This window comes from Dromiciops gliroides, chromosome 3 (assembly GCF_019393635.1).
Source record: "Dromiciops gliroides isolate mDroGli1 chromosome 3, mDroGli1.pri, whole genome shotgun sequence".
Lineage (NCBI taxonomy): Eukaryota > Metazoa > Chordata > Mammalia > Microbiotheria > Microbiotheriidae > Dromiciops > Dromiciops gliroides.
The window spans coordinates 40815705-40828528 of record NC_057863.1 but is presented as its reverse complement, the minus strand read 5'-3'; the positions used below and the strand labels follow the sequence as shown (position 1 = coordinate 40828528).

Here is a 12824-nt window from a genome sequence, read left to right as displayed (position 1 = left end):
ACCAATGGGAGGAATGATCTTTGATTTCCTCTTCTTTGGGGCTTCTAACTCCAGTCTTTACCACCACAACCAAGCAGCCTTCTTACCCTGGAAGATCCCTTCCCTAGACCAGCCCCCTTCTCCCACTGGCAAGCTCCTTCTCTCACCTCCATTTAGGGGCTGAAGCCAGGCCAGACATGCTTCCATTCCCTCCAGGCTGTGCTTACAATTCTCTGCATCTAGAAACCAAGCTCCAGACACTATACATTCTTCCTTTCCAGCTCCCTTTTAGGTGTTGGTTTCCCCATTAGACTGCAATATCCTTGAGGGTAGGGTTGGTCCTTCTTTTTGCTTGGATTTGCATCCCAAGGACTAAACAGTTTCTGGCACATAGTAAGTGCTTAATAAACTTTCTGATAGCTTGCCTGATCCTGGGGAATAGGGAACCACTGGAGTTTACTGAGGTTGCAATAGGAAATTTTAGTGCAAAAGTGAATTGCAAAACAAGAGCCTATGAGGCTCAAGGTTTTATTTCAGGGATGCAACTTACAACAAACACAAAGGAACATATCTATACACCCCATCTTGAGCTGGTCACCAAACAAGATCTTGTGCCCTCTGCTTCTCCACAGTGCTTTGTTGCTCTTGGACTTCAATGCAACCCAAGGCCTGGGTTTCATCAAGGCGAGTGGGTGGCCCCTCCCTCCACCCTCCCTTTGAGGACTAGGTTACAAGGCCTTCCAGTGACAAGCTTCTGCCAATTTGCCTTAACTTGCTCTAGGACCCACCCACAATCCATCTGTAACCTTTCTACCTTTGACAGTAGGAACAGTAGAAGCCTCCAATCTGCTGGGCTAGCCTGCCTCTCAGCACTCAGGATCACTGCCACACCATGATTAGGTAGGACCCAATATCCATAGCTAGATTAAAACCTTGGAGGCTGACCACTAGTCCAATCCTCTCATTTTAAAAACGAAAAAATGGAGTCCCAGGGAAGTTCAATGACTTGTTTATGGTCACACAGATGGGAATTGTTAAGAGACTGGATTTGAACCCAAGTCTTCTGGCTACCAAGTGCCAGTGCGCTTTGCAAGGTCCTGGAGTACAACTGGAATGAATATGCAGTTTGATTTCAATTAAGACACCATAGTATAGTGTGTAGGAGGAAGCAGAGCAGGTCTCCCATCCTGGCTCTGCTCATGCAAGTCACCACATCCTCCCTAGATCTCATTCTCTTCAGCTCCAACAGGAGTCGAGCCCTGACCTGATCACTAGGAACTAGTAAAGCAAAAAAAAAAAATTTCACACTCAAGATTCTCAAGCAACTGGAGGATGAGAAGAGAAAGACAAGATGGAAGCTAGCCAAAAGACAAGGAAAAAGGAGTGCTTTTTAGTTTGTAGGTTTAACAAGTCCTTCTGGTCATAGAAATTTCAGTTAAGTGACAACTATACTGGATAATACTTAAGGTCCCTTTCTGGCTCTATGATTCTATTCTCTCCTTAAGCAACATAGACTTCGAGAGAACATTTTCCTAATTTTTTTCAGAGTGCAGGAAATGTGTGTCAAAATTTACAAGAATTTAAATTAAATTAGGCGTAAACAAAGGTTTTTGTTTGTTTATTTTTTTAGTGAGGCAATCGGGGTTAAGTGACTTGCCCAGGGTCACACAGCTAGTAAAGTGTTAAGTGTCCGAGGTTGGATTTGAACTCAGGTACTCCTGAATCCAGGGCCGGTGCTCTATCCACTGAACCACCTAGCTCCAAGTCCTCTATTTTTTATAAAGGATTTTGCTTTCCAATGCTACTGATTTCTCTCCTAATGGAACTGAGAGAGGGAAAGTTGTTAAAACCTTTTCTTTTTAAAGACATTTGTTTTTAAATCAGAAGTTTTGGAGAAATCTGAGGAGTTATTTCTTTCAAGTGGCACTAATTCTCACATAAATTTTCTACTATACCCCTTTAATAGTGATAAGAATCTATTTTAATTATGTTGTCACTATATGGGGAAAACAAGTTGGTAAACAATAACTTATTCACAAAGTTTTTGAAAGGGGACAGGGCCTGCCTAGAGAGAAGTCTTACAAAATGATTCCTGAGCCCTAGAAGTAACACAGGAAGACAAATGGCATTCATTTTTGTTACAAAAAACCAAGGACGGGTAGGGCAAAAAGAAGTACTGAGGTTTAGAGCCAGGCCATTAACTGCTTCAAGGAATGTAAAAAGACTCTCTTGGCTTCTTTCCATTGAAAAGTCACCAAGGGCAAATCACTGCCACTCAGTCTAATTCTGGGCAGCAGAGCATGAGCAGAGAGGAATTAAAAAAAACAAAACAAAACCACAGAGACAGATAAAGTTAGAAAAGACAGTCCTTCACCATCCCTTCAACAAAGAGATGAAGTTCTGAAGGAGAGAGAACTGCTCTAAGTGGTTATAGACTCAATTGGTATTAGAGAAATCTTCCCAACACGCATTCTTATTAGGATGCATAGATAAGCAAAGAATTGGTCATTCAAAGAGAAAGGTAGTCCCTGTCCTCAAGAAACTTACATTTTTCTGGGGGAAGGGAGAAAGAGGAGAATACGTAAACACTTTCTCCTTAAATAAATACGGATTCACTTACTAACCCCAGGGGATAAGGAAAAGGCTTTCCATAGAAGGTAACAACACAAGAGCAGAACCAAGTCGGGGCAGCAGAGTTATAAGAGCTGGAGAAAACCGTGTGAACATAGGAAAGAGATGGAGCAAATCCTCAGAGTTGGAAAAGCATCCCAGATTTAGATCCGGAACCTAAGAGATCAAGTAGTCCAAACCCCTTTACGGATAAGAAACAACCAAAGAGGTTAAGGGTCTTGCCTAGAGTCTTTCAGGTGGTTAAGCGTTAGAGCTAAGGAACTTTTTAAATCAAATCAAAAACATTTGTTAAGTGCATAGCTAAGTCAGGAAGATCTAAATTAAATTCCTGCCTCCCACACGTACTAGCAGTGGGACCCCGGGTGGGTTAACTTAATCAGTCTCTGATTCCTCATCTCTAAAAGGAGGAGGATAACAGCACCAGCCGCCCTAGGGTTTTTCGAGGGTAGAATGAGACAACAAGTAAAGCGATTTACAAAAGAGCATTGTAAATGCTGGCTGTACTGGTCATTATTGAGTGCCTGCTAACCCTCCCGGCAGGAGACAGCTAGGTGGCCCAGAGGATAGCGTAGGAAGCCCTGGCCCTCAGGCGCGGCCCGGCTGTGTGACCCTGGACCAGTCACTTCACTAGGTCTAACCCACCAGAGGAGGGCCTGACCGGCCCCGCGTACGTCTTTTCGGATAACACAGCAGGCAGGGTCCGGAACAAGCCCGCAGCGCTTAACCCCCCACCCCCGGGGACCGGAGCTCCAGATACTCGCCGCGACTTTAGGCTGGAATGAGCATTTATAGAGCGCCTACTGTGTGCCCGTGGGAGCTGGATTCAAGTCCCAGCTCTGCCTCCCGGGCCTCCCCGGACCCGGGCCTCCCCGGACCCGGGCCGCCGTCCCAGGACCTCGAAGCCTCTCGCAGCTCCCGGCCCAGGATCCCACGACTCTTCCGCGACGCCGCCGGCGGGGGAGCTCATCGAGCAAGCCAAGCCCCGGCCACGGCGGGGCGGCCCGGCCCGGGAGGGGATCCGGGCCGGCTCAGGCCCCAACGGCCGACCCGAAGCGCACCCCCGCCCGGGTGACCCGGCCCTTTTCCTACCCCATTCCCACCCGGGACGGCGGCGGGAGCCGCCGGCAGAGGGGCAGCCAGGGGCCTGTCACGGGGCAGCTGCGGCCGCTACGGGGAATCGGGGACGGGGCACGGCGACGGTGCCTCACCTGCGGAGGCTCGCACGGTCCTACTCGCAACCCGGTAACCGCAGCGGCGCTGCCTCAGGGGTCCCGTTTAGCCTCATCGTCCCGCGCGGGGAGAAGGCGAGGCCGGACCAGGGGGCGGGGCAGGGGAGGAGACCTCGGGCGGGGCGACGGCCGGAAGGGGCGGGGCGGCTTCCGGGGCCCACCACCCCGGCCTGGGCTCTAGGTGGCCATACCGCCGGAAGTGCGTGTGTCTCTGGTCGCCATGTTTGTTGAGGGCGGAAAAAAGGGCAGCGTCTCCTCGAGCAGGTGACCCGGGTGGGACTCTGCCAGGTGACCCTGACCGAGGACGACCCTGACGTCATGCGAGCGAACGCCGAGACCAAATCACAGGGCGATTCCGGGGCGGAGTTAGAGGGAACCTCGGCGATCGCCCGAAAGAGACTCCTTTTTACCCAAACCCCCCTCGCCTTGGATCCTTCCAGAGTCCGCGAACTCACCACCTACGGAAGCACTCGCTCTTCTAATTATTAGAAAGTTTCTCGTGCCTTCCGTACCCCCGGGACTTCCCCTAGAACGAGCCTGATGCCTCGGGCACGTGACGGCCCCTACCTTGAAGCCGGGGCCCAGGAGGGGGGCCGACCTTGGAGCCCCCGGGCCGGGAGGCTGACCTTGAGCCGCTCGCCTGACCTCTGAGTTTCCTCGTCGGCTACAGGAAGGGGTTGGCCCGCTTGGGTCCCTGCCAGCCTTCAGTCTGTGATCCTGGGAACCATCCCGGCCTTCAGAAGGGGGAGGGAGGGGAGGAGACACAGAGCAGCCCGGTCTCTGCTGGACTTATGGCCGGGAGTGAGGGGGTGGGGTGAGGGGGAGACCCGAAGACTCTTGGAGGAGGGGGTGCTAAACTGAGCCTCGAAGGCAGGTCAGCTTGGCCCCAGCCTCTGTAAGCTCCAGACACTCGGACATCTTCCCCACAGATGTTAAGCTGATCGATTGCCGGCGTAACAAATGTGCTACACACCGCCCCACTTTCCAGGAAAATAATTTGGATTTTTTGTTTAATCCAAAAATGTTATGTTGAGGAAAATTCAATTTACTAGCTCATGAAGGGAATGTTCCATCCCTTTTAACTTTATGCAGTTAGTCTTCCAGAAAAGCCAGCCTCTAAAAAATGCACCTTCAGAAGTTGAATGTCATCGGAAAGGCTTGTTCAACCAAATTCAATACAATTCCCTAATTTGAAAATACTGTAGGAATGGCTCCGAACTCAATAATCGGTTCTGGTGAGCCGGGTAAATAGAAGAAAACAGGAAATAAGTAACTAGCTTTTTCTATTAACTATGAATTACTCCCCATAAGAAAAGAATTTGAACTTTTCGGTCTAGATGTTATATTTTAAAAGCTCGTTTCTCTCCGGCCTTAACCTTAAAAAAAAAAAACAACCCTGCTTAATTACTTAAGAAATGCAAATTTAAAAAATACGTACCCTGAGGTCCGGGAAGAAAAGGGTGGACCTGCTCCTTTTCCCCAACGAGAATTCAAAGCACTTTTATTTAACTTTCTCTTTCACACACCCGGAGTTCTAGAGTTCGCGATTGAGTTACATCTTCATTCCCAGCATGCTAGGAATGTGATAGCTTGAAAGGTTTTATTACATAAGAATAATCTTTTTTATTCAAGCAAACAAATTAGCCATCCCAGAGTTCATTGTAAAGGAAATTTTAATCACATTAATAAACCCCAAATGGTTAAGGAGGGACTCATTGCTATCAGGGATAAAAATAATACATATCCCTGTGTGACCCTGGGCAAGTCACTTAACCCCAATTGCCTCACAAAAAAAAATAATCATAATACATATCCTTGCTCCAAGGAGCTTACAATCTAATAGGGGGAAGAATAAAAAGAGTTCTAGATTGTGTGATAGAAATGTGTACTTTTAGAAATCCTAAGATTTTTAAATATCACTATGGGTGGGGGTGGCTGAAAAAGACTTTATGGAGTAAAGATTTGAACTGAACTTGTAAGGAAGTGTGGAATTCGGGTTGGTGAATTTCAGCAGGGCAGAAACAGTATTATTAAACTATCTAGGGAAGAACTAACATAGAGGGCTTTGTGAGACTGCGACGGACTTTTTTTTTTTTTTGGCGGGGCAGTGAGGGTTAAGTGACTGGCCCAGGGTCACACAGCTAATAAGTGTCAAGTGTCTGAGGTCGAATTTGAACTCAGGTCCTCCCGAATCCTGGGCGGGTGCTTTATCTACAGCACCACCTAGGTACCCCTTCCAATCTACTCTTTTTTTTTTTAATCATCAAATTATTTTATTATTTTCCAGTTACATGTAGAGATAGTTTTCAACATTTGTTTTTATAAGATTTCTAGTTTCAAATTGTCCTCCCTCCCTCCCCCCTCCCCAAGACAGCAAACAATCTGATATAGGTTATATATGTGATGGAGGAGGCTAAAAGGATTAACAGATAACCTATCAATAGTAGCTATCAATTGTACCTAAAAGAGGTTAACAGAAAAACCCAAGACCGGAGTTATAATTTAGATCTGAGCTCCAAGAGGGGCTACAGGCCCCAGTTCTGAAAGGGATTAATGAATAATTTAAGATTTGGGCCTTCGTTAATACAAGTCCAGGCCTAGGCTCTTGTTACCCACATAAATCACCACTCATAACAAGAACATAAAGAGGCAGGTCATGGAGATCTAAACTATAACAAAGACATAGAGACAGACTATAGAAATTAGGCCTGGGAATGAAAAATATAGGGACATTCTGACCTTGGCAAGTTGAGGTAACATGTGCTAAAAAGGCCAAATTTGTCTCCAGATTCACCTTATGACATGTAAACTCCAAAAACACACCTCCACAGAAAAAGGTGCCCACCTCAGGGGTTGGCTTAAGCCCCCAGGAGCTCCAAATTAGGATAAGCCCTCCCCTGCACCTCCCTAAAGTGGAGATTATTATAACTAGACTGATAATCAGTTTATCCATACTATAAATATAACTGTCTTTCCTTTCCCTATTTGAGAGACACCTCCATGATGCCCTCCTTGTGGTCACTCACAGTATTGCAATAAAACTTGGGAAACTGAGTCACTGAGTCTTATAATTCTTTTGGGATGGCTTAATGATCCATCTGATCAATTAATTTGCCATCCCACATCATATGTACAATCACATTAAACATATTTCTGCAGCAATCATGCTGTGAAAGAATAATCAGAGCAAAAGGGAAAAACCTCAAAAAACAAAAACAAAAACAGTAGAAATTGTATTGTTCAATCTGCATCTAGATTCCACAGTTCTTTTTTTTCTGGATTTGGAGAGCATTTTCCATCGTGAGTCCTTTGGAACTCTCTTGGACCATTGTATTGCTGAGAAGAGTCAAATCTATCACAGTTGATCAATACACAATGTTGCTGATACTGTGTACAATGTTCTCCTGGTTCTGCTCATCTCACTTAGCATCAGCTCATGTAAGTCCTTCCAGTTTTCTTTGAAATTCACCTGCTCATCATTTCTTGCAATCCACTCTTTTTTTTTTTTTAAGTGAGGCAACTGGGATTAAGTGACTTGCCCAGGGTCACACAGCTAGTAAATGTTAAGTATCTGAAGCCGGATTTGAACTCAGGTCCTCTTGACTCCAGGGCCGATTGCTCTATCCACTGTGCCACCTAGCTGCCCCTGCAATCCACTCTTTTTTTTTTTTTTTTTACAGGGCAATGGGGTTTAAGTGACTTGCCCAGGGTCACACAGCTAGCAAGTGTCAAGTGTCTGAGACCAGATTTGAACTCAGGTACTCCTGAATCTAGGGCCGGTGCTTTATCCACTGCACCATCTAGCTGCCCCCTGCAATCCACTCTTTTTTTTTTTTTTAGTGAGGCAATTGGGGTTAAGTGACTTGCCCAGAGTCACACAGCTAGTAAGTGTTAAGTGTCTGAGGCTGGCTTTGAACTCAGTCCTCCTGACTCCAGGGCTGGTGCTCTATCCACTGCGCCACCTAGCTGCCCTGCAATTCACTCTTAATGCTGATCAGCCCTGAGTTAGGTTTGGATGTTGAGACCCATCAAGATAATCATGACCTTGAGAATCTGAAGGGTTGGAAAGGAGCTCAGAGACCATGAAATCCAAGGGATACTGAAGGAGACCTCCCTCTATAGCCACCCAACAAATGGTCTTCCAGTTTTTCCTTGAAGATCTCACATAATGAAGAACCCTCTGCCTCCTAAACTAGACTGGCCCACTTTGGAGCAGTTCTAATCTTTAGCAAGGTTTCCCTGACAAGAAGCCAACATTTGTCTTTTTGCAGCTTCCACCCTTGGCTCCTAGTTCTACCCTCTAGGGCCAAGTAGAACAAGTCGTCCACCTACAAGCCCTTCAGTGAAGTAAAAACTGCTAATTATTGTTATTTTGTCCTTCCTAGTTCTTGTCTTCCTCAGGCTAAGCACTCCCGGGTCCCTATATGGCATAAGGCCGAGGCCCTTCACTATTCTGGTGGCCCTCCTGTGGACATTCATATCTTTCCCCTTCTCTACAGTTGCCCTGTGGAGATGGAAAGACAGAACTCTGGAGACAGTAGCAGCTTCAGGAACTTAAGACCCCTTATGTCTGAGAGAAGTGGTGACTATGAACTCTATCTAGAAAGACACCAATTCTCAGAGCCCATCAGAAAGCTATGATGAAGGAGAACCTCATAAGGACTCCGTAGTTGAAGGATAAAGACTTTCAGGGCATATACTGACAATTTACCCCTTGCCTACATATGTTTTCTACTAATGTGCCTCAAGTCTGAGTCAATTCACTCCAGGGACCTGTATTCAAGTGGAGATTCTTTTTCTTTTTCTTTTTTTTTGGTGGGGCAATCAGGGTTAAGTGGTTTTTTGTTTGTTTGTTTGTTTTTTGTCTTGGTGAGGCAATTGGGGTTAAGTGACTTGTCCAAGGTCAGGCAGCTAGTAAGTATCAAGTGTCTGAGGCTGGATTTAAATTTAAATCCTCCTGAATCCAGGGCAGTTGCTCAATCCACTGTGCCATCTAGCTGCCCTGGAGATTATTTTCTAACTCCTGTTGTTGCTATAACTTTTCAGTAAATTTTTTTCCCTAAAAACTGATGGATGCAACCAAGATTAGAAGGAAAACAGAAAGCTGGGAAACAATTTTTACAGCCTAATTTCTGAAACATAGAGAACTGAATCATATTTATAAGAATACAAGTCATTGCCCAATTGAGAAATTGTCAAAGGATATGAATAGGCAGTTATCACCACTGACTAGAGAAATGTAAATTAAAATTACTCTGAGGTACTACCTCATACCTATCAGGTTGACTAATATGGCAAAAAAAGGAAAATCATAAATGTTGGAGAAGATATGGGAAAATTGGAACTCTAATGTATTGTTGGTAGAGTTGTGAACTGATCCGACCATTCTGGAAAGGAGTTTGGAACTATGCCCAAAGAACAATAAAACTTCAATTACCCTTTTACCTAGCAATAGCAATACTAGGTCTATATCCCAAAGAGATCATAAAAAAGGGAAAAGGGGGGCAGCTAGATGGTGCAGTGGATAGAGCACTTGCCCTGGATTCAGGAGGACCTGAGTTCAAATCTGGACTCAGACACTTAACAATTACTAGTTGTGTGACCCTAGGCAAGTCACTTAATCCCAATTGCCTCACATACACACACACACACACACACACACACACACGCAAAGGGAAAAGGACCCACATGTACAAAAATATTTATAACTGCTCTTTTTGTGGTGGCAAAGAATTGAAAATTGAGGGAATGCCGATCAATTAGGGAATATCTGTACAGGTTGTGATATATGAATGTAATGGACTATTGTGCTATATGAAATGATAAGCAGGCATATTTCAGAAAAACCTGAAAAGACTTAAGTGGACTGATGCTGAGTGAAGTGAACAGAACCAGAAAAATCTTGTAAGCAGAAACAACATTGGGGAATGATCAACTATAATAGACTTGGCTCTTCTCAGCAATACAATGATCCAAGATAGTTCCAAAAGACTCATGCTGGAAAATGCTCTCCACATCCAGAAAAAGAACTATGGAATCTGAATGCAAATCATAGCATACTATTTTCATTTTGTTGTTGTTTGGTTGTTTGGTTTTTTTTTTTTTGTGGTTTTCCCTTTTGTTCTGATTCTTTTTTCACAACATGACTAACATGGAAATATATTTAATAAGATTGGGCTGTATTACCTATATCAGATTGCTTGCTGACTGGGAAGGGGGGGGATTTGGAATGCAAAATCTTAAAAAAATGAATGTTGAAGACTTTATATGTAATTGGAAAAAATAAAATAGTATTTAAAAATAGCTGATGGAATTCAACCAATTGATAATTTTTCATTGTTTTAATTTTATTTTATTGCTTCTTCATGTCTCATGGAGTCAGCTTCCACTTGCCCAATTCTAATTTTTAAAGAATTATTTTCTTCATTGAACTTTTGTGCCTCCTTCTGAATTTGGTCAATTCTACTTTTTTAAGGAGTTCTCTTTAGTGAATTTGTGTATATCTTTTTCCATTTAGCCAATTCTGCTTTTTAAAGGCATTCTTTTCTTCATTGGATTTTTGTGCCCCTTTTTACCATTTGGTCTATTCTGTTCTTTGAGGTGTTATTTTCTTCAGTATTTTTTGTGCTTCCTTTACCAAGCTGTTAACTCTTTTTTCATGATTTTGTTGCATCACTCATTTCTTTTCTCATTTTGTCATATAGCTCTCTTATCTGATTTTAAAAATCCTTTTTGAGCTCTTTCATTGCCTGAAACCAATTAATATTTTTCTTTGAGACTTTGGATGTAGCAGTTTTGACTTTGTTGCCTTCTTCTGAGTTTGTGTTTTGATCTTTCCGGTCAGCATAGTCATTTTCTATGGTCAGAATTGTTTGTTGCTGTTGTTGTTTGCTCATTTTTCCAGCCTATTTCTTGACTTTTAACTTTATTAAAGTTGAGCTCTGCTTCTAGGGTGGAGAGGGCACTGTCCCAAGCTTCAGGTTTTTTGTGCAGCTATTTTCAGACCTGGTTCTGGGGGTCTGTCAGCTTTCAGTTCTTCCAAGATGGTATAATCTAAGGAGAGGTGTTTACTACTCTCCTGACCTGTACACTTGTCTGTGAATCACCATAAGCCCGCCCTCTTTTCTGTTCTGGAACTGTGACCAGGATCTTCACTCCCCTGTGGCCACAAGCTTTGGTGTGCTAGTGCTCCTCTTTGACCTCAGACTGTGACACAGATGTAACAGAGTCCTGCGCCCAGTGCCAGCAAAGTGGCTCCTATAATCTCCTTCTGACCAATTGTCTGACCCCCTTATTGACTGTGAGCTGAGGGCTCTAGACACAGCACTGCTGATTCAGTTGTCCTGGAGGCCTGCTCCTGGTTTGCTGGGGCATCACCCTTACTGGCATAGATTGTGCTCCACTATCACCCAGCATGATAAACCTTTCCTTCCAACCTTCTATATTGTCTTAAGCTGGTTCGGCTACTCCAGAATTTGTTTTGAGGCAGTATTTAAAGTTATTTAGATGGAAATTTGGGAGAGCTCAGGGGAGTCCCTTTCTTTTCTCTGCTATCTTGACTCTGCCCCCCCTCCAACTGATTGATAATAGGAAATATAGTGAGGGGGGGTGATTACTAAAAGCCCCAACTCATTGTGGTTACCCCTAGAACATTTAGGAGAGTCATCGTCCGCATCTCTGGAGGACCCAATTGCCCATGTGAGTATGTCAGGAGAATGAGCCCAGGGCTGTATTCCCTATTCCAAGGTCTCATTCCACCAAGTCTCAAAGATAATTAAGGGGAAAAGATTGCCTCCTTGCATTAGAACCTCAAGTTCATCTTGCTAATTGACTAATTTGAGGGGTTCCCTATTTCCTCTAAGATAAAATTCAAAGTGTGCTTAACATTTTAAACTATTCATAATTTGTCTGCAGTTACCATTGGAGACCAGTTGTATATTATCCTGTCACAAACTCTACCTTCTAGCTAAGCTGGTCTACTGGAAAGCTCTAAACAGGACATGTTATCTCCTGACTCAACTCTAGCATAAACTGTCTCCTGTGCCTGAAATGCTCTCCCTCCTCCCTTCTGAAAGCCCTTGTTGTTGTTGGTAGGTTGTTGTTTCATCCTTGTTGGACTCTTCATGACCCCATTTGGAGTTTTCTTGGCAAAGATACTGGAGTGGTTTGCCATTTCCTTTTCTAGCTCATTTTACAGATGAGGAAACTGAGGCAAATACGGTCAAGTGACTTGCCCAGGGGCACACAGCTAATAAGTATCAAGTGTCTGTGACCAGATTTGAACTCATGTCCTCCTGAATCCAGGGCCAGTGCTTTATCCACTGCGCCACCTAGCTGCCCCTGGCTGGTTAATTTTTTTTTTTTTAGCAACAAACATTTATTTTATTTTTTCCAGTTACATGTAAGGGTAGTTTTCAACATTCATTTTCATAAGATTTAGAGTTCCAAATTTTTCTCCCTCCCTTCCTCCCTTTCCTCCCCCCTTCACAAGATCTCAACCGGGTTATATATGTACAGTCCACAAGTGTTCTTATTATCAGTTCTTTCTATGGGAGTGGATAGTAAGCTTCCTCATTAGTTCTTTGGGATTGTTTTGGATCATTGCATTGCTGAGAGTAGTTAAATCATTCACAATTGCTCATTAAACAATACTGCTGTCACTATGCACAATGTCCTCCCAGCTCTACTCACTTCAATATCCATGGATGTTCATTAGTCTTTCCAGGTTTTTCTGGGATCATCCTGTTTGTCATTTCCTATAGCACAAGAGCATTCCACCACAATTATATAGCACAGCTTCTTCCATCATTCCTCAATTGATGAACATTCCCTTGATTCTCAATTCTTAGCCTCCACAAAGAGTTGCTATATTTTTTTTGTACAATTTCCCCCTTTACTCTTTTTTTATGATTACTATTGTCAAATGTTTCCCTTCCATCCTATTCCCTTCCCCATGATATTTATTCTATTATCCATCTTCTTTCA

At 44.0% G+C, this 12824-nt stretch overlaps 1 protein-coding gene across 2 annotated transcripts in view; it reads right to left on the bottom strand.

Annotated features, from left to right (window-relative positions):
* MFN1 (mitofusin 1) overlaps nucleotides 1-4534 on the bottom strand; it is a 39146-nt gene extending 34612 nt beyond the window's left edge. Inside the window, exon 1 of one of the 2 annotated variants that reach the window (XM_043993202.1) lies at nucleotides 4407-4534. The gene's annotated coding sequence lies outside the window, so the exon portion shown is untranslated. Of the gene's footprint in view, nucleotides 1-3818; nucleotides 3950-4406 lie in introns of those variants that run through there. The other variant, XM_043993201.1, reaches the window with a different exon arrangement.
* Between the last annotated feature and the right edge of the window lie 8290 nt (nucleotides 4535-12824).